We start from the raw sequence: 23,076 nt of genomic DNA, 5'->3' as shown, positions 1-23,076 counted from the left end.
CGGAATATTTCAGTGTGGCAATCCTCTCCGCATCCAACTACTGAAGGATCTCGGACAAAGCATCTTGTCCCTCTTCTTGCAAGGGAAATGTGGGAAAACATACATTGACAGCAGCGCCAGCGGGGGAAGCTTGAAATAGAAATGCTCTACAATGTTCGTCTTTATATTATAGCAGGATCAACAAGAGATGGTCTCTGAATTTTCTTACTACATGCGAAGGGAAAATGCAGGCCCTACTTTCTTGCTAGTGTTACCAACCATAGTCACTCTGCCTTACATCATTAATTAAATTGTCATTATAGAAGCACCGAAAAAATCCATCACACGTGAGTAGTATCAATGTCACTGTGAGCTAAGAACTTCTCTAGTTGGCTCGTCTACAACGGAGATTCAGTGTCTTGATTTCACTGTCATATTCCACCCTCCATACAGTTCAGATCTGTTGATTGCGATGATGCAGTGAAACAGGAAGTCTGGCTGTAGTTTCATCATGAAGATGAAAATTGTACAATGACACTGAGTAATGAAACCAGTCGCATGTTGGCAGAAATGTGTTGTTCGCTTAGGCGATTATGTGGGAAAGTAGTTATTGTGCTCTGTAGATCAAAATCGTAGTACTGTACAGTCAGAAACAATATTAAGTATAGATTGGAAGTATAAGAAATGATAGCTGCAACCTACAGTTAATATTGTTTCTGACTGTACACTCATGTCCAAAATTATTGTCGCACATCTATAACTGTCTTCTCGTAAGAATATAATTTGATAATGATTTTGCTGGGTACTTTTAACACTGATACTATGTGTATAATCGGGAAATGTATATTTGTGGTAAATTTAATATTAAAAGAATTATAAATACGAAAATTATAATGAGTAACATAAAATGTTGCTAAATAAACAAGAAAGTTTTATTTTCGTTTTCTTGTTCTTATTTACTGCTCTTTTGACATGAAATTTGCCACATACATGTCTTTGCCGATTATACACATACTAACATTATACAAAATACCGGGCGAATTCGTTATCAAATTATATACCTAGAAAAACATATTTATAGACATGCGACAATAATTTTGGACATGAGTGTACATGCGTTTGTTTTATGCCGACAGTTTTAACCATCGTCACATAAAATAATACTAGGCATTACTTTTTAGCACGCCCTCGTAAAACTATTCTATTAGTTTTATATTTAATTTTTAAAAAAATATAGAGAAAGAAAAGGTTTAGAGGGTAAAAGTAGTGCGTCCGGATATCAGTACCAGTCTCTAATAACTTGTATTTGACAGGTAGGAACGTTAAGATGTTAAATATCTTGTTAATGTAAAGGTGAGCTGAATGGGAACACAAGTAATTTTCGTGGATACACATGTCCTGAGTGATCTACTTTTAAAGCCGCCCCTGCTTCAGATTAAATTGGCGAATAAAGATAAAAAGAGAGAGACATATTCATATACAGGAGCAGCGTGCCAAGAAGCATTTTTTTTTTTCTTTTCGTGTTCAATTTCTGTAAAGCACCACATAATCTATACGAGTTTCCGCTTATAACGTCATGAATATATTCTTCCTCTGATTCTTCTTTTCAAAGAGCTTTTTATGCATTCAAAAAAAAAATCTTCATTTCTTCATCTTCCCTACTATTTCGACTGTGTCTTCATTTTTCCACTTGTGTCCTTCGCTTCGTGAAATTTACTACACTTCTATTTTTGTTGTAGATATCTCCAGCTTCACTGCTCTCTGACTCCGCCTGATGCTGAGCTTTAAGAGAGACCGTGTTCCGTTTAATAATTTACTTATGCTATTCTCTTTCTCTTGAGAGGGAAGAGAATGGCTTTCATTTCAGTAATAAAAAAGAATGTTGGTTATTTTATGCAGGTTCCTTTGCTTTACCATTTTTGTTATTTTCATTTTATTTTTCTTTTATTTTCCTTTATTTAATAATTTCCTGTCGTTTGGTAGAAGAACTGAGTTTCAAGCACATAGAAACCTACATATTCTTTGAAAGATATCAAAATACTAGTTTTAATTTTATTTAAAAGCCAGATTTTTTTGTCTAGTTTATTAGTACGGAAAATGGGGATGTGGAGGATGTTTGAAATAAGTTTTCTATCCTAACATTTGACTCTTGGACTCTCCCATAATGCTAGTTCCTGCTGAACGTTGTTAAACGTTTTAAAGAGGATAGTGTTCAAGTCTGACCACAGCTAGTAACAGTATTGTTCTTTCCGAGTGAAGCTCCTTCGTGGCTAAGCGGTTAGCGTACGCGCCTGTGGCGTGGGAGATCCGGGTTCGATTCCCGGCAGGAGCTCATATGGTTCGAATTCCATGTTAATTAGTAGGTCCCGTCTCATATAGCCTCGCTGCTGAAAGGGACGTTAAACTCAAAATCAGCTCAACTCATTCTTTCCGAGTCAGCAATCTTTTGATTCCTTTGACGCTGATTTCTACTCTTCCCTATCCTGATCCCGTGTTTTCATTTCCATGTACTTTTCCTTTCCTATACATTTTTTTTCTCACGGCCTGGCTATTCTGCCATTACCTCCATAAGTTCTAGCGTGTTTCCTTAATGTTCTCCCGTCCTATTTTTTTTTTTTTAACTGTAATATACTCCTCTTTTACCATTTCTAATATTGTTTCTTTTGATGCATCGTCAAATACTGAACATCTAATACTGAACTTGTTCTACGACTCATTTCGAAGGGCATCGTTCTTCACTTTCTTTTATCTCCTACAGAGCATGCCCCATACTCATACAATTCGTATTCACACTCAATACATATGCTTTCATAAATCCTTCCTTCAGTTCTATCTCAATATTTTCGGTTAGAAGCTTTCTTTTTTCTCTTCGAATGCCTTCTTCACCTACTATTCTGAATTTTTAAATCTGATTGCACCTATTATTGCTTGTTATTTTACTCCTTAGAAGAGAGAATTTCTTCACCTCTTTCGTGTTTTTCTTGCGCATCTCAAACTTTTGTTTTCCTTTTGTTGATCTTCATATTGAATTTGCTGCTAAGAAGCACCTGTTGTACTTCATTTAGGCCTACCGCTCACTGGCGACAAAACAGTTGCGCAACTATCTCGTCGCTGTCGCCTGCAGTGAGCAACTTTACGGAGACAAAACAGTTTTGTTGCCATACCCTCGCTCACTGGCGACGGCAACAGAAAAGTTGCCGAGCATTTGGTATCACAATTTAGATAATCGGCAACCGGAACAGTTCACATAATCGCTGCTTTCGGGCATTTAGAAAAACTACAGCCCATTAGAATGGTTAAATAAACAAATTTAAACAAATGAAATAAGACCTGCTTGGATAAATTTCAAAATCTTCCTTTTCTACTAATTTCAAGACGTTCAATCCAATAGAACTATATTCTTAACATGTCCCTCTATGGGGTCTCGGGAAAAATAATCTCAAAATTGGGTGGATTGAGCGTCCTTAAATTAGTACGAAAGGTCTATTAGACATGTACCCTATCGTGGGCATCCTTACCATTTACATGAGTTTTTTTTTTTTTTCTAATCAATTCACACTCGGAATTAGCGTGCACAGGTATTCGGGCGTGTTAAAGGTGTACAAGTTCAAAAAAGTCATGAGTAGAACTAACAATGCGGCACTAAATAATTTGAAAAAATTAACAATGAGGACGGGGGATGGACTCAGACGACATAACATTATTATAACAAGATCTTCTAAAATGTTCTTGCAATTTTTAGAAGTAAGGGGCCATGGCTCTCCAGCAAATTGTCCTAATTACACCAATGCTATCAAATTTTGGAAGGTAGCGTCAACAGGGATGTCATTTCAAACTTCGCTTGAGGGGGACAAGAGTACTACCGACATAAGACTTTCACGTTTTGTACTAGTATATTAATAGACAATAGATTAGAGTATGTATGTATGTATATATATATATATATATATATATATATATATATATATATATATATATATATATATATATATATATATATATATATATATATATATATATATATATATATATATATATATATAATTCTTGGGGGAAATTGCCCCCTCCTTCCCCCCTAAATGAAGTCCCTGAGCGTCAATGAGTGACAAAAATGACAGCATTATGTAAGCTAATACGAACGGAAACAATTATTCGAATCAAAAGATAATAATAATAATAAAGAAAATATAAAACGACTGGAAATAACTAACAGAACGAAACTAACAAAAGCGGCAATCCGACAACACTGTACCGTAACTGTACTCTCAGATGTTCTACGTATAGCCATAAAATAAAAATTTACTTTCTTTGTTCTTCCCGCGTATTCTTCACGTTTTCAAACCGGCCATTTTTATACTGTACAGTTTTTTTTTAACATTTTCATATTTGAAATGGAAAAAAACTTGAGAATAATTTTAACTTTATTTCTTCTAGGTGTTGGAAATTAACGGAAGTAGTAGTGTGTAATGATAATGACAGCGATATGTCATTATCAAATAATGTACACTCATGTCGAAAATGATTGTCGCATATCTATAACTGTCTTCTTGTAAGAATATAATTTGATAATGATTTTACAGGTACTTCTAATACTGATACTATGTGTATAATCGGGAAATGTATATTTGTGGTAAATTTCATAGGAAAGGAATAATAAATACGAAAATTAGAATGAGTAAAACAAAATGCTGCTAAATGGACAAGAAAGTTTTATTTTCGTTTTATTGTTCTCACTCTTTTCACATGAAATTTTGCACATATATGTCTTTGCTGATTATACACATACTAACATTATAAGAAATACCGGGCGAATTCGTTATCAAATTATATTCCTACACAAAAACATATTTATAGACATGCGACAATAATTTTTGGACATGAATGTACCTACCTGTGTTATTTCTTGGCTGGAAAGGTCATTCTAGTTTCTCACAACAGTAAAACACACTTCCTTCAACAATTTCTTATTTATATATATTCCTTCTTTAACGCTGGGCGTTTCTCTATTTCCTCAATTAATTTTTCATAGTCTTTATCACTAATTAAAGACATGTAGTTACTAATCAAAGAATGTGTTAGTTTCCTTTGCGAACACTTCTTTTTCACGCGCTACACACGGAACGAACTGTTACGTGAAAAAACTTGTAGAAAACATTTTTTTTTTTTTTTTTTTTTTTTACCTTTCTACTTAGCGGTACCTCGGCAACTTTTCTGTCGCCGTCGCCTCAGTGAGCGGACTCCCATAAGACTCAATGCATTTTTAGATGTTGCGCAACTGTTCCGTCGCCGAGCTGTTGCCCTGCTGTCGCCCTGCTTGGCGACACCTCGGCAACTTTTCTGTCGCCGTCGCCTCAGTGAGCGGACTCCCATAAGACTCAATGCATTTAGCCAGAGCAACAAGATAGTTGCCCGACAAAACGTTGCCAGTGAGCGGTAGGCCTTAGATCTACTTTTTTTTCTCTCTCTCTCTCTTTCACTGGGTGCGAACATGATACCGTTCGCAAATCTCAGCGAGTGTATTTTCTATTCATAAAATGGTTAATCCTAAGCTGTGAGTGTCCTTCATTTCTTTTCTGTGAGTGTCCTTTAATGAATAAATTAAATATAATTTCTTGGCCCCTTTTTGGATTATACTTCCCCCTCTCTCTGTCTATTTCTACTCAAGGGTTACCTTCTACCCTTTCTAAAGGATTAAAAGAAAACACTCGTATGCCCGATCAAAACTGGAATATGCTATTATGATCTGGAACTCTAAGCTAAAGCAGCAACTAGAGGAACGATCTCAACTACATTTGGTTACGTATCAAGCTGTTTTGGTTTATTGTGAACTATTTTTTAAATAACATTATTATATAGTTTTAATATCTGTATGTTAAAACTGTTTTGTTTATTACAAACTAAATATAACTATTATTTAAAAAGTAGTTCACAGGAAACCAAAACAACATGATACGTAATCAAATGCAGTTGAGTTCATACCTCTAGTCGCTGCCTTAACTTAGATTTTAGGGGTGTTCTTATTCTGGCAACACTGTACTTTCTATGGATGGCAACATTGACAATTATTCAGGTTCATATTTTCTGTTGTACAACATCATTATCTATGATTGTGGTATGTTGCATTTCATTATCTCCTTTCACTTATGAATAAACAAGCAAAAGAGAAATGGTAAATTTTGTATTATTTTTAGTAAGGCAGACCCTTTAAGTCACAAGAATAGACACTTTTATTTTAATTTATGTAGATTTTAGGCTCTATCTCCTTAATTATATTATATGCTGGTGTCATTCTAGTATCACCCTATGAGGGTGTATATTTCGTAGTCAGTGTGACCTCAATAAGTGGTATTTTTTTTCTTATAACATCAATTTTTAAGTTTACAAACCAAGTGTTTTTTCTTTTCTTGCATTTTCTCGGAAACTACGCATGAGTTTTTGCATTCACCAATATCATTTTGAAAATGAAATGAAATTTTTAAGTTTTACGTCCCACGGTTATGCCGGTTAGGTTAAAGGAGACGCTGATGATGAGAGATGAATGAAATTATGGAATGAAGAAAGTGGAAGGAAGCGGAAGAAAACCCACGAGTACGGTGTTTGTCCACCATAAGGTCCACACGGCGCGAGCTGGGATCGTACCAGGATCCCCAAGCACCGGAGGTGAACGATCTACCACTGAGCCACTGCGCCCCCCTTCAATATCATTTTGTCCAGCCCATTAAGATCTGGTGATTGGTGTGTGCCTAATCTGTCTAATCTTTGGACCATTTTTTTTCATTAAACTCTAATAATATTGTAGAATTTAAGTGTTACTTTTTCTTGTTAAAATTATTATTTATTACTAAGTATGCATTAATTGCAAAATTTGAAGCGAAAGCGATCGACCTTTTTTTATTATTCATAGTTTTTTTTTTAGTGTGTCAATTGTTTTCATGAACAAACACGATATGGAAATACAGTGAAACCTGTCAACTTGGCTACCTCTCTAAGTTGGCCACCTGCTTATCTTGGCCTAGTTCGTCTTGAACCTACATTTTCCCATAAGACATTCGTTACTTACTACTACTCTATAAGTTGACCACCTGTTTATCTTGGAAGTTGGCCACACTGAAGCAATGTTTATCCTATGATGATAATGATAAATTTACCTGTGTATCTTGGCCAAGCAAAATACCGTTTTGTTATTTTTCTTAACTCTTTCTTATTCCCATATGAAAGGCAGATATTCTATATTTGTGACTGGAGAAAAGAAGCAAGGATTCGCGCGATTTGCTCTTGGAGGTCAATGGCCAGAAGACTACCCTGTTAAAGGGGTGGTAAAGGAAGATATGAATAAGAAAAATCACGTACAGGAATTTAAGAAGTGGTTGTACGTATTTGTTTACCCTGTTTTGGTAAAACCATTAGCTACATCAGCTCCTCACATCAGTGGGGAGCTTTAGTAATTCCGGAAAATTCTCAAGGTTAAAACTGACCATCTCAATTGTCAACTATTGGCACATGTCGACTTGTCAAAAGATAGCTGAGTTTTTGAGATATGAATTCCCTCAAGATTTTCTCAAAACATCTTTTGCTCCGAGGAAAACATTTCTAGCTCATTAACAAGAGGTAGTTAACTACAATATTAGAATGTCCATATCTGCCAAAAAGAATAAAACAAATACGTCTAGAATGAACCACCATTCAGTAACAACTGAAAAGAAGTCATATAAATTGCATATGAATTTCTCAATTTATAACTTAGCTTTTCTTGTTTTCAATCTGAATAATTCAGTGTGCTATAATATCAATTTATATGAACTGCGTACATATGCTTGTATTTCATGGTTGTTTGTGTTATTGTGTTTTCAATCCGAATAATCCAATGTACCAGACTAGTTTTCAGGAAGAGAAACGTATGCACATATATTAAATATACTATAGTATTATTTTATAGTGCTGTATATTTTTATGATTACTCTATATACGTTATTCATAAGTAGCTGTCGTGCCACTGCTTATTAAAATTTTACAATCAAGTAATACTAGAAATCCTATTCTAAAAATACACCAATCACACTTGTTTTCTGTAAGTTGGTTACCTGTCTAAGTTGGCCACTTTTTGATGGAACCGATGGTGGCCAACATAGACAGGTTTCACTGTAGTTGAATTTGGCATATCAGTGAAAAGCGTAATGACTTTGAAAAATTGTGTTCGCAGAACAAAACGAAAAAGGCTTCGCCCTATTTCTAATGCTGAAAAGTCTATTTTCCATTGTTTACAACGAGAATTCACGCGCCATACTTTTCCAAGGTTAATTGTATGGGTATCCCCTTTTTAGGTGATTATTCCTGAATGATATGCCCGATTTGGACATGCGATCCCTTATGACACTCAGTGCTCTCTCGAATCACCATGTTAAATTTGGTTTTAGAACTATTCAGATATCTCGGATGGGTATCCGGATAAACGAAAGCCTAAGTCGAGAAAAGAGGAGTTGTTCTCCAATTACTATATTGCTCACGAGACAAGAAGTGTAGGGATGCGCACTAGGGATGGCCACAAAGCTCCGGTTCCGCGAGGAACCGGTTCTCGGAGATCCGGTTTTCAGAACCTGTTCTAGAACCGGTTTCGGACCTGGATCCGAAAACCCGGTTCCAGAACCGGATCTTAGGAACCTTTTCCATACCTGGATCCGAAAAACCGGTTCCGGAACCGGATCTTCTAAAACCGGATCCCTTCAGACACGAAAACCGGTTCCACCAGAAACCGGTTCTGGCCATCCCTAGTCTGGGACCCATAAGTTAAGGTGACTGCCTGTCGCTTCCACAATGTCATCTAGCGTACTGTTCACAGCTTGCCAGCAGCTCGGATTTAGCGTAGGGATGGTCACAAAGTTTCGGTTCCAGCAGAACCGGTTCCAGACCTGGATCCGAAGAACCGGTTCCACACCTGGATCTAATGAACCGGTTCCAGAACTGTATCCGAAGAACCGGTTTCAAACCTGGATCCGAAAAACCGGTTCCGGAACCGGATTTTCTAGAACCAGATCCCTTCAGACCCGAAAACCGGTTCCACCAGGAACCGGTTCTGACCATCCCTAATGCGCACGAGACGAGTCGAGACAGAATTTTTCTTGACAAAATTCGAATAGAGACACAACTCTTCCAATAGAGAAATATACACTTTTCGAGTCGAGACATCACTTTCACAGCACACTTTCGACACGAGATAGTCTCAAACCTTGTCTCATGCGCATCCCTAAAGAAGCGGCTTTTAAAATTCGAAACGAGACGGGAATCATAAGCGTTCTCGTCTCATTTTCAAGGGAAAAGTTTGACGAGACGAGAAATTTCTCGAATCTCGTAGCCAACACTAATTCATTCAAACAGATCTCAAACATTGTTGTAGCGTCACATGATTCATAGTATAAGGTGATTGTACGGACACAATGAAGGGCATTTATTAACGTTTCAAGATATACAAGTCACTACACAATATACTTCAATAATAAACATGTTTTCAAATGTTGTAATAGTGGTTGGGCTTTGGCGTGGGAGACCCGGGTTTGATTCCCGATGGGAGCCCATGTGGTTCGGATTCCACGTTAAATCAGTAGCTTCCGTCTCACATAGCCTCGATGCTGGAAGGGACGTTAAACTCAAAATCAAATCAACTCAATAGTGGTTAGCGTACATGTCTTTGGCGTGGGAGACCCGAGTTACATACCCGGCGGGAGTGCACGTAGTTTGGTTCGCACAACAAGCTGTAGATCCACGTCTCATATAGTCTCGCTGCTGAAAGAGACGCTAAACTCAAAATCAAATCAAGTGTTGTTATAATACAACTTTCGTGTGTGTATCTTTTGTGACGCGGAAGGATTTTGATAACCTGTGGAGGAAATTAAAAAGAAAATCACCGCAAATATTTTGTACATACATAAGTTTACAAAACGAGGCGATATGAGAAAAAATTTCGAAGCGAGACAAGAAAAAAACTTTCTGAGAATCGAGACGAGAAAGAATTCTTTGAAAATCGAGACGAGACGAGAATTTGACCGAAAAAAACTACAAGGTAAGACGAGAGCATCTTTATTTCTCGCATCGTCTTGTGAGTAAACACTATTGTATTTTAAATAAATTTAATATTTAAATTAGATTTCATAAATAATGAATATAAATATTAAATACAGAATTTAGAAACGAAATGACAGTGATCTGAGGAATATATCAGTAAAATCGAACCATTACAATCACCGTTAATTTTAAGGAAAATAGAGTACTATATTTTCTCCAATAGTGACTGAGAATAAATTGTTCGAAGATCATATAAGGTTATACAAATCAATAGATCTGATTAACCTGAACAAAATTACTGCTTGTTAAAATTCAAAAAAAAAAAAAAAAGTGAGAATGCGCGCTTGGTCAATAGAGAAACTCAATAAAAATAAGAAATTTTCAAGAGGCGAGGAAACATGTGTATAATGTAGGATTACTTTCACTTTCTTCCAAAATTGTTATGTTACTCTACGTCTTTTATAACAAGTTCTTGCTTCTCATCAGAGATCATTACTAAATTCCTATATTTTATATTTTCCTGGCATATATGCCACCATTTTAACATTCATTTGTGATATTCAAGGGCGCCGATCCGGGGGGTACCCAGACCCCCCAATGCTCATGGTGACCCTCCATGTATTTTTGTGAATATGTAGTTTTATATGTATTTTTTTTTATCAATTTACAATATTTGTCACAATTTGAATTCAATATGTCTTTAAAATCCTCATTTATGCCTTCTTAGACTCTTGTCTGCAACCAAACACACATTTGAATGCCCCTGCCGTCAAAGTTACAGAGAAATCGGCGTCCATGGTCATATTCATAAATTGTGAGGAAACGTGACATGATTCCTAGCTATTTTCGGAATCCGTAAACAGTTTGGGTACAAATTCACCCTTTATTTACAAACAACAGACACGGTAGCGGATCTAACCCGGGGTCTAGCACTCCCAGTTTTCTGAGTGAAAAAAATAATTTAAGCTATTATTGATATATTTTTGAAAATTCATAGTAAACTCATGGCCAAAATTATTGTCGCATGTCTATAAATATGTTGTTGTAGGAATATAATTTGATAACCAGGGCCCGGATCTTGTTGACAAGTCAACTTTCTTCTGTTCCGCATAGGAGAAGGCAAGTTCAAGTAAAAACGTTATCCATCAACTCTAGGTTCTAAAAATATAGTTTTTTAGGATCAACTTTTGGTCTCTTTTTGCTCTTTTGAAATTTCAGGTCATTTTTTTAATATTTTAAGGTAACTTTTAGGTCACTTATGGTCTTTTTATTCTTTTTTTCTACATAAGGAAATCTTTAAATGAACACGGTTTACGGATGTGGAAAAGACAAAGTTGAATAATCTCTTTTCTTACTTCCTGATTATTGGAGTGGAAAAACTGCATTCTTAACAAGCTAATTAAAACTAAACTGTAGCTGGTTAACGAAAGGCGGGGGTTGGTAGGTGGCCAAACAGATAGTTTTGGGTTATTGACCACAATGAATGTTATCACGTGAATAACTAAAAATTCATTAGAAGGCGTGCCGTACAATGGACTGATCAATGGTCATAAGTGATAAATGGACTGCAACTAACTGAAACAAAACTTTTTGAATATGAGTGAGAAATGTTAATTAAAAATCCAATGGATATTAAAAAATGTCAATGTTTAATGAAATAAAAGTTTGAGAAAACGTAAGTTTTAAGGTCAATTTTTTGTGATTTTAGGGTAATTTTACAGGAATTTTAGTGTCATTTTATAGGTCACTTTTTAAAATTTTTTAGGTCAACAAGATCCGGGCCCTGTTGATAACTAATTCTCCCGGTATTTTTTATAATGTTAGTATGTGTATAATCGGCAAAGACATGTATGTGGCAAATTTCATGTCAAAAGAGCAGTAAATAAGAACAATAAAACGAAAATAAATCTTTCTTATCCATTTAGCAACACTTTGTTTTACTCATTCTAATTTTCGTATTTATAATTCTTTTCCTATAAAATTTACCACAAATATACATTTCTCGATTATACACGTAGTATCAGTATTAAATGTACACTGCAAAATCATTATCAAATTATATTCTTACAAGAAGACAATTATAGTTTGGGTTTTGACTGGCTCTCCCAGTTTTTACCTTTTAGATCCGCATCTGAACAGACAAACACTGTATATATAAATTGTTTGACTGAATGTCTTGTTGGAAATGTGTTTCCAACATTCTTCAATTTTCCAAATAGTTATTGAAACTACTAGGTATTTCTTGTATACAATATAGTATTGGTTGCTATAGTGACTTTTATTTTCTATACAAGAAACGTTTTTAGGTGTTTCTACAAGTTTACGAAAGAACTTTAAACGTTAAGAAAGAGTTTTGTCTCCGTAAGCATAAAAACATCATTTAGCAACTGTTCTTTTTTTCTTCTTCTCTCCTCTTCTGTGGTATAGTATTGATCGTTGTCGTGGTAACAGATACGCGCACACTTAAAAGGCAGAGACACTTGTTCTTCGGAAGTGACAGTAAAAGAACCCTCTTCTACGTCGACAAACACCCTTTTGTTCTTCATCCCTTAGTCTTCTTTTGTCACTTAAAATGCTTACAAGGGAATAGAAGCGAATCAAACCAATTCCCTTCTCGTGACAACAGTAATGAAGGAGTTGGTTGGATTTTTGTGGATTTGTTTCCAAAAGTACGAAGGCATCTGTCTTTCTTTTTGATTTAATCACGTCAATCTCTGTTAAGTAAGTGATGTGAACGAACTTCTTTTCAGATTTTCTTTGTATTCTTTCTAAAGCGAATGTCTCTGTGGATTCGTCGTTTCATTTATTTAAAATTTCCAGGTAATCTACTATTCTGAAGTCATTTTATGTCGGACACAGTTAATGGTGTAAAAATTGGAATGAATTTTGGAAAGAAATAGGTCAGAATCTACTTTTAAAAATAGAAATGTACATTTTCATAATCTTTACACTCACTCCCCCTTACTCTAAATCCCAAATAATATTGATGCAATCATTCAATTCCTTCACACTCTGTTTCCCCTCACCTTCAAATTATATCGATGCTCTAATTTCATTTAACTCCCTTACACTCACATGTACTCACACTTACGCTTAAATTAATATTTCTTCCTCGCCCTCACTCACCTCACTGTCTTTTATACTTACACTCACACTCAAATCAATACATCTTCTTCACCCTCACATTACTCCCTTATTCTTCCACTTACTCACACTCACACCAATATTTCCTCCTCACCCTCCACACTTAAATCAATACTCCTTCCTTGCCCTCCTTGCCTAAATCAATACTCCCTCACTCTTGCACTTACTTACCTCACACTCAAATCAATAATTCTTTCTCACCTTCACATAACACCATCACTCACTTTCGCTTACCTCACACTCAAATCTATTCCTTTCTCGCCCTCACATAACTGCATCACTCACTTTCACTTACTTACCTCACACTCAAATCAATTTTTTCTTGACCTCACACAACTCCATCACTCACTTTCATTTACTTACCTCACTCTCAAATCAACATTTCTTTCTCGCGCTAACATAACTCCATCACTTACTTTCACTTACTTACCTCACACTCAAATCAATTTTCTTTCTTGACCTCACGTAACTCCATCAATCACTTTCACTTACTTGCCTCACACTCAAATCAATATTTCTTGACCTCACATAACTCCATCACTCACTTTGACTTAACTTACCTCACACTCAAATCAATATTTCTTTCTCGTCTTCACATAACTCCATCACTCACTTTGACTTACTTACCTCACACTCAAATCAATATTTCTCGTCCTCATGTAACTCCATCACTCACTTTTACTTACTTACCTCACACTCAAATCAATTTTTTCTTGACCTCACATAACTCCATCGATCACTTTCATTTACTTACCTCACACTCAAATCAACATTTCTTTCTTGACCTCATTTAACTCCATCACTCACTTTCATTTACTTACCTCGTACTCAAATCAATATTTCTTTCTCGCCCTCACATAACTCCGATTCTCACTTTCACTTACTTACCTTATACTCAAATCAATATTTCTTTCTTGACCTCACATAACTCCATCACTTACTTTCACTTACCTCACATTCAGATCAATATTTTTTTCTTGACCTCACATAACTCCATCACTCACTTTCATTTACTTACCTCACACTTAAATTATTATTTCTTCCTTGCCCTCACTTAACTTCCTCTTTCTTATACTTACTCAACTCACACTCAAATCACTTGTCCTCCATATAACTCACCCTCACTCACAAATAAAAATTATGACATTGCAAGTACCCTTTACATTGACAAACTACCTTTTGTTCTTCATTCTTATTCTACTGTCATTTAAGATGCTTGCTAGTGTAGATAGAGAAACGAATGGAAGTAATTCTCCCCTTGTGACAACAGTAATAAAAAAACTGGTGAATTTTTGTGAGTGTGTGTGTGTGGGGGGAATTTGTTTTCCAAAAGTGCGAAATCTTCGTAGATTCACCATTTCATTTATTTAATACTAGCTGAAATACCCATACTTCGCATGGGGGCTGTATTTGGAAGTCAACGCATGTAGGAGTAACACCATTCATCTCAGCGACCGCGAAAACAATGGATTTCACACTAATATCGCTCATTTTGGATTATTTTTACAAATCAATTTTCTTTCTTGACCTCACATAACTCCATCAATCACTTTCACTTACTTGCCTCACACTCAAATCAATTGACTGTGACCCCCGACCCGCAGCCGAATGGGGAAAATTTGGAAATTAATGCGATCGGAGTTTCACCACTGATCTTAGCGACCGCGAAAACTACGAATTCGACACTAATAACGGTCATTTTCTACTACTTTTACATGTCCACCCCTGAGACCCCCCTGCTTCGAAATTTGAAAGAAAAAAATGCTTCGTCTTGGTCAAGGGCTTGGACCAAGATACCCGTGACCCAAATTTGGTAACTCTCGGTCCACTTGCCTGGTCCGCACACAGGTAGACAGACAGGCACACAGACAGGCACACAGACAAAAGAAACTCTTTATTTTATTTATATTAGATTAAATTAGATATCCAGGTTGCCTACTTTTCTGAAACCATTTTATGTGGGAAACAACTAACTGTGAAAGATGAAAAGGTGTTTTGGAAAGAACCCGATCATGGCTATATTTAAAAATAAAGATAGATATTTTTCTTAACACTGACACTTACTCTTCCCATTACTTAACTCCATCATACTCACTCGTCTTCGCCCAGAAATAATATTGATGTTCTCACCCTCAAATAATATGTTCTGTCCTCACCCTACTCAAACTCGTCTTCACTCAAATTTCTTATATTCACTCACTCACTCACTGTCACTCTCAAATAATATTGATACCTTTACCATGGATGTAGCCAGAACTTCTCAGATGGGGGTGCACAAAGATAATTAAAGCAGAACTCTTCGTATGCGTGTAGACAAAGTTAAGTAAACCTTTTTAATTATAACATTCTTACATGATTATTTTTGTTGGGTTAAGCGTATTAAATGAAATGAAATGAACTTTTTTATTTTAACGTCTTACTAAGGAATTAAAGCAAGTGAATGATGATGGATGAATTGATGGAATGATAAAGTGGGAGGAAACGGGAATACTCTGACAAAATCCACGAACACCATGTTATCCACCACAAAGTTACTTGGCTGGGGATAGAACGAGGGACCCCACGCACCAGGGGCAAACAATGCTCTACTACTGAGTCACCGTGATCCCAGTGTATTAAACATCAGATGGAATATTAGGGCCTATTTCAATAAGCCCTGCATAAAAATTACATACCTCGTATAACAAAATGCATAACAATTTTAAAATCAAACCATTTTATTACAGTGTGCACAGGCACACTTCTTTGCCCTTACCCTTACCTCACTTAACTCCCTCACAAGCTCCCTCATGGCTGTATAGTTAGCGTACGCGACTTTGGTGCGAAAGACCGGGTTCAATTCCCGATGGGAGCTTATATGGTTCAGAGTCTACGTTAAGCTGTAGGTCCACGTCTCATGTAGCCTCGATGCTGAAAGAGAAATTGAACTCCAAATCAACCAATCAACTCCCTTACACTCATCACCAAATAATATCGATAACCTCAGCTTTATCTAACTCAACTCCCTCACACTTACTCGTCCTTATCCCTAAATAACAGCAAAGCCTTCACCATCATGTACAGTCCGCAGCAACAACAACAACAAAAAAAAAAGTTTATTGTGAAACTACGCCTAACAACATAACGTCTAAGTGGCACGAATCACGCCAGGAAAGACCTCCGTGTCCTCCCCTGCACACTTATTTTGTAGCAAAAGACTTCGTCGTTTCACAATAAACTTACCAGCTCATGTTAGAGTTTTTTTTTCTCTGCGGACTGTAGAAAAATGAGGATCAGGATTACCCTTATGTGGGCAAAATAAATAAAAGTTCCTGTCTCTGTTGGAAAAATTAAAATAAAACTAGAAACTTCGTAGTGAAAATGGCCGAATTTGGAATTTGTGTCAATGACAACCTGATTACGAAGGGAATGCTAACCGCTCATGTAGTACTGCTCAGCTGTTGATTTTTTTTTTTTTTAAATAGAAGCATAGGAGAAAATCTGGACTTCTTGATAGTCTAGTAGTTACTGTCTCTGAAATACTCTTTATCGGTGCATAATTTGACAGTCCTTGGTTGTAACGTCACATAATGTCATATGGCAACCAGAATGGATTATTGAAATTCTGAATTTAAATTCTCATGATAGTTTAAATTTTGCAACGCTACGCAGTTGTAATTCGCTGCTTGGAGATTATACACAAAACCAGAAGTTATCAACTTTGTGGTAGCAGGCCGGTAGCCAGCCCAAAAATGTAGGGGGGGCCGGTAGAAGTTAGGGGGGGCGATCCAACTATATTATAGTTCATCACCATATTATAGTTCATTTGCAAGCATATTGTGAACACTTTAGGGGGGCCAGTGAAAATTAGAGGGGGCCTGGCCCCCCTAGACCCCCCGTGGATACGGGCCTGTGTTGTAGGACGAAAAAGGTTAAAGGTTAAAGCAATACATTAGAATCCCATTTAACGGAATTTGATGGAACTGATAATGCTTCGGTTGAACGAAAATTTGGTTCAAGTGGAATAAAGGATTATTGATTTACAGTACTATGTACTGATATATTTTGATATATTTTCAGCGTGTAAAGATGCTGTTGGCAACATATGATGCCTTCAAACTGAACATTGGTAAACCAAAGCTATGGGTGTATTATAATTAAGCGCAATTTTCTTTTGGCTAAAGTTTTTTTATCGATTCTGTTAACCCGGAAATCCGGTTAATCGTGATTCGGTTATTTATTTCTTTAACAATCACCAGATATAGTTCAGAGGCCATTTTATATTGGATAGCTAACAATATCAATAATAATGGAAAGGATTTGGGAAGGTATCGGCCAGGGCCTATTTAGTAGGTACCATCCCGACACTTGCCTGGTAAGACTGAGGAAAATCTTGGAAAACCCCAATCAGGATGGTCGTTACTGAAAATCGAACCCAAGACCTCACGAATGCAAAGCCAATGCTCTGTGATACTATTAAACGGTACTGTAGTGTATAGGTAATTAGGTACACTCGTATTGACCCCATCTGCTGTATAATGTAATAATTCTTAATTTCAATAAAGTTGCACGTACAATTCATCTTGCATGTTGTTCTATTTAGACTATGTACGAGAATGCCAATAGTGGGTCTAGCCTGGGGCTTCTCGTACATAGTCTAAATATGCGTACATAGTTTAAATCTTGTATATAGTACATCTTTGTATATAGTAAATGATATACAAAAAAAATTAACTATATCATAGGCCTATGCTCCCTAATTTAAACTATTATTTATATATTTTTGAAAGTTTATAGTAAACCTATGATATACCTATCATAGCCTGGGTTCTGGTCCTCCCTAGCTTTCAACTTCTAGATCCGCCACTAGTGAATGCCTATTCAATCATCCTATAAACCTGATTGCTGTATAAATCCCTGCTTCGAAGACAAAGAAATTGTCTGCGGAAAACTGCTAAAAGCACTTCCGGTGTTTTATGTGCTGTATAAAGAAACAAAAAAATAAGCAATTTTACTTTTTTATTTTACCTCGTCTCCGCTTGTCTTAACGTCACATCGGTATTTTGGAGTAAAGAAGTTATTCTTTCACGTGGTCGAAGTTGATATGGCCAGTGTTTAATTCCAGTTGAATCCTGATTCTTTCAACCGTGGTTTCTTACTCACTACTGTATACTGTAGTAATCCTGCACGAAATCTAAGGGATTCTCCGTGCGTTAATCAATTGTCTGTCTTTTTTTTCCCCGCCACTTCCCAATGAAAGACCTTCCGGGTTCCTGTCACTTTCAATTAGTAAAAGCTTTAGACTCTATCCGCAGTTGACTTAACTATTGCTTCTTCACACGCAGAGATCTGGGATCAACCATTGTACAAACATTTTGGTTTGCACAATTAAATTTGGATGGTTGAAATCTCGGGTTGGAAATTTGTGTAAGATAATTATGTTTACGTGTAATCAAATCGCTTGTGCGGATATCTTTGATATTCATTGTTTCGTGAAATATGGGAAATTGAATTTTTGGTATTGACCTGTGTTGCCAACCTGAAAAGTTATAAAATCCCATCTCGAGAGCAGAAATTTCCATGTTGGTCTTGAATTTCCCATGCTATACTAATAACAGTTTTTTTTTTTTTTTTTAGAATAACTTAGAACAGTGAAATTAGTGTATATCAGTCATTGTCTTCAATATATGATTGAGTGATCTAAAAATTCCGATCGTCTACGTTTATCTGGCAGCTTATAACTGAAAGAGACAATATTGAAAATGCTGATGAAACTAAGTGCATTTTGTTTCGAGTTTAATATTTCCATCATGCTTTTGTGCCATGATCTTCTACTGATCGTAGTAAAACAATTAAAATTTTACTAGCTGAACCTGCGCTGTGTACTCAGCGCATCGTTCTATTATGACCATGAATCTCCTTCCCACTGTGCATGTCCCCTTACTCACACAAATAAAGGATAGGAGACTCACAAAGGAAGTGAATTTTCATGTATAGATGTTGGAGTGAGGTTGTAGCAAATTTGTCAAAGTAACAAGTGGAAATATATATATTATAAATCCATATCCGTCCGAGTGCGCTTCTCTGCGTCTCTTGAGGCCTTTGAAGTTGCCAGCATGCAATAGGTTTTGCCATTCAGATTTAGGCAAAACGCCTGCAATGTCCGTCAACAAATCGTACGTAACTTCTCTACTGATTGCCTAACACCGTAGTTTAGGCCTGCAACAATGTTAATCTTATGGGTTCAAAACGGCCCCTAAAATGTTGAATAGAACAATAACGGCATGTTTTTTTTTTTTTTTTTAATTTGATTGAGAAATGGACAATCTACACAAAATTTGGAATCAATCAGTGTAAACAGCACGTTTCTAGCACTTGTGGTTTTCGAAATCTCATTGTCGGAAGGATTGGAGACAAATATAAAAATCTATAGATATACCGCATTGACTTGACACCTAGTCTTCCATTCCAAGCACTGCTATCGGCTGAAGGAATTCCATTCCCTTTCGCTAAGACTGTCTCACTTAGTAACAGCTGAACCTTCATTGGCTCAACTCGTGGGTGTGTAGCGGTTGTGAGCTTTAGTTCACATTTTTGCCACGGCTCAAGGCATTTTGGCAGCACTATAGCATTTTAATATATAGATTCTTGAGACATTTCGTATGGAACATTTCGGTCCATGGTTCCATAGACCATAAAGTAAGTAAGTTAGTTATTAATATTTTCTCTCTATGGAAATCAAATATTGCAACATGATCGATCCCGGGGCATGTGAGTTTGTAGTGGACAGAGCGATCGTGTCCGTGATTTTGTAGGGTTTCTTCCATTTCTTCCCTCTTTTTCATTTTACCAATTCTTTCAGGCACTTACTTTGATTAATCATCAACCTACTTTAGCCTACAGCGCATAACCATAAGACGTGAAATTAATGATTTCATTTATTGATATTGGGCTTTTTTTTTAGATTGAAGGTCCGCAGTGGCTCAGTGGTAGAGCGTTCACTTCTGGTGCATGGAGTCCCTGGTTCGATCCCAGCTCGCACCAAGTGAACTTTGTGGTTGACAAACACCATGTACGTAGGTTTCCTCAGGGTTGTCTCGTTTCCTCCCACTTTCTTCGTTCCACCATTTTCATTCATTTCTCATCATCACCGTCTCCTTTAGCCTAGCCAGCATAACCCTGGGACGTAAAACTCAAAAATTTCATTTCACTTTAGATTGGATGAGTTTCCAAGTTTCTTTTCTTTTTTTTAAGACCAGAGTTATTCATGAAATCTCTGCTTAAAGATGATGCACTCATGTTTTGAATACATCTCCTTTTTGAACATGTCGGAAACTCCCACAGAAATATCTTTAACAAACATTATTGCCATCTGCAGGATTCTCTCTAGCATATTCTTTTTTTTTTTTTTTTTTTTTTTTTTTTTTGTTAAACGCAAACATATCAGCAGTATACTTAACTCCGGTTAACTAAACTTTATTTCAATCAATAAACAAACTGCCCGCCGTGCCTACAAAATGTGTTACCTACATGCTTTGCTATATCCATTTACTCATTTCTCTGTCATAAACACACCTACTCGTCGCTGACACACGTGAGAGCAACACGTGATTTGTCTCTATCTGTCGTTAGAGGATTGTTTTTTTTTTTTTTTTTTAATGGAAAATTAACATACTATGAGAAAACTTTTGAGCTGAAACTGTGAATCCTACAGGATGAATATATGCCAGAGTAGTATTAATTGGGATGAAGAAAAATGTAAAAATTAGTATAGCATTTGAAGGGGCGAAAGTAGAACAGATTATTAGTTTATAGATGTCTAGATACGATGTTATCTTTCAAAAACCTTATTGAGCACACCTGAAATGTTTGTTTGAGTTTCTTTCTTTGTCAAACCTATTTATGTATGAAATGAGGGCAAAATCAAGAAAATAAAATCTTCAGTTCGAAATTCAGGGTTAAGAGGTCCCATCACGGCGAAATTAAAATACCGCTAATTTTACAGTAATTATGTGATATCTTCAAATAGATAAAAGATAATAGAAAAGTGGAGCAAGAGCTCTTTAGATAATATTATTTTACATGAGATACCGTTATAAAAACTCACTTATCTGCTTTCGATTTCCAGCTATTTAAAAAAAATCGGAATTTATTTTCGCGTTTCCAAATGGCTGCAAACGGAAAACTACAAGGTGGCTCGTGATAACGGTACCTCATGGAAAATAATGTCTAGCGCGCTCTTGTTCCACATTTCGATGATCTTTTATCTATTTGAAGATATCACATAATTACTGTAAAATTAGCTTTATTTTAATTTCGCAGTGATTAGGCATCTTAATACATTGAATGGCATGTCTTTATGGGTTTACAAATACAGACGAATGAACGAATTCACAGACATGTATATATACAGGGTGTTTCAAAACAACACCGACAACGTTTTGGAGGTGATTCCTGACACCAAGATAAGACAAAAAGTGTAGACCAACCTGGGTGCACAAATGCTTCCTTTCGGAGTTATAGGCTGCCGAAAACATGAAAGAATGAACTTTGAAGGTCCATAGTTCCAAAACTATGAGGCCTAACGTAATGGGGTCAAGACTTCACTTAGGAACTAATATGTGCCCTATGCAAAAGTACTGTTTCAGTGTTCTAACGTTCTCACGCAACATTTTTTATGGAGGGAATATGGCTACGGACACATAATTTGAAGTACTAATCAACTACCTCTATGAAAATTGTTGCGGAAGTATATTAGTTTTCTGAAACATGTATTTTTGGATAGCGCACATACTAGTTCCTAAGTGAAATCTTGACCTGACTAGGGTACGTCCCATAGTTTGGAACTATGGACCTTTAAAGTTAATTTTTGCATGTTTTCGGCAGCCTATAACTCCGAAAGGAAGCATTTATGACCCAGGTTGGTCTATACTTTTTGTCTTAATTTTGGTATCAGGAATCACCTCCCAAACGTTGTCGGTATTGTTTTGAAACACCCTCTCTCTCTCTCTCTCTCTCTCTCTCTCTCTATATATATATATATATATATATATATATATATATATATATATATATATATATATATATAGGGTGTTAATGAACTATACCGACAAACTGTAAGAGGTGATTCCTTACATCAAAATAAGAGAAAAAGTTCATATGGACCTGTGGGGAAAAATGCATAGTTTCAGAGCTAGGGCTGTCCAAAATCGCGATAAAGCCAAATTTCAAGAGGTCCTATTTCGAAATTGCGAGACTGTGGATGGTGGTCCTTATCAGCGTAAAGGAAGTCACGAACACGCATTCCAAAAATGCATATTTCATTAATGTTGAATTGGTGTACAGAGTATTCCCTGCAGGGAGTAATTCCAAGACATGACATCAACCGAATTTTGAGATATGCTCTGAATTTATGATTGGCCCAAAGTAGGCAAATGATAAGCCTTGATAGCAGTGGACACGGAATCATTTGGTACAATATCGAAAGTGTTAAGGATCGTCAGCAGCACGGTCTCTCGTACTCGGAAAAACGCATGCTGCGATGTTTTTTTCACATATAAGTGAAGAAAACGTTAAATATACCATGACGAAATATATCGCATCACACGTTATGCCGAACACACAAAAAACATGGAGCTACCAGTTTCTAATACTTCCGACTTCCCTCCGAAGCACTGGATGTCCAATGTTGTCAAGGCTTACTTTCTGCCTACTTTGGACTATCCTTGAAATTAGAGTATATCTGAAAATTCTATTGAGAGCATATCTGAGAACTACACCGTGTAGGGAATACCCTGTACACTTACTGAAAATTGATGAAATATGCACTTTTGGATTGTGTATGCGTGGCTTCCTTTACGCTGATAAGGACCACTATCCACAGTTTCTGGAATTCGAAATATGGCCTGTTAACATTTA

General features: G+C 36.4%; 1 protein-coding gene across 4 annotated transcripts in view; it reads left to right on the top strand.

Annotated features, from left to right (window-relative positions):
• LOC145675782 (protein FAM135A) overlaps positions 1–23,076 on the top strand; it is an 817,324-nt gene that overhangs the window by 496,363 nt on the left and 297,885 nt on the right. The gene's annotated exons all lie outside the window — the stretch shown is intronic.

Source organism: Thermobia domestica, chromosome 18 (assembly GCF_964235325.1).
Source record: "Thermobia domestica chromosome 18, izTheDome1.hap1.1, whole genome shotgun sequence".
NCBI lineage: Eukaryota > Metazoa > Arthropoda > Insecta > Zygentoma > Lepismatidae > Thermobia > Thermobia domestica.
The sequence above is the reverse complement of the archived record's forward strand: the minus strand, read 5'-3'. Positions and strand labels throughout refer to the sequence as shown.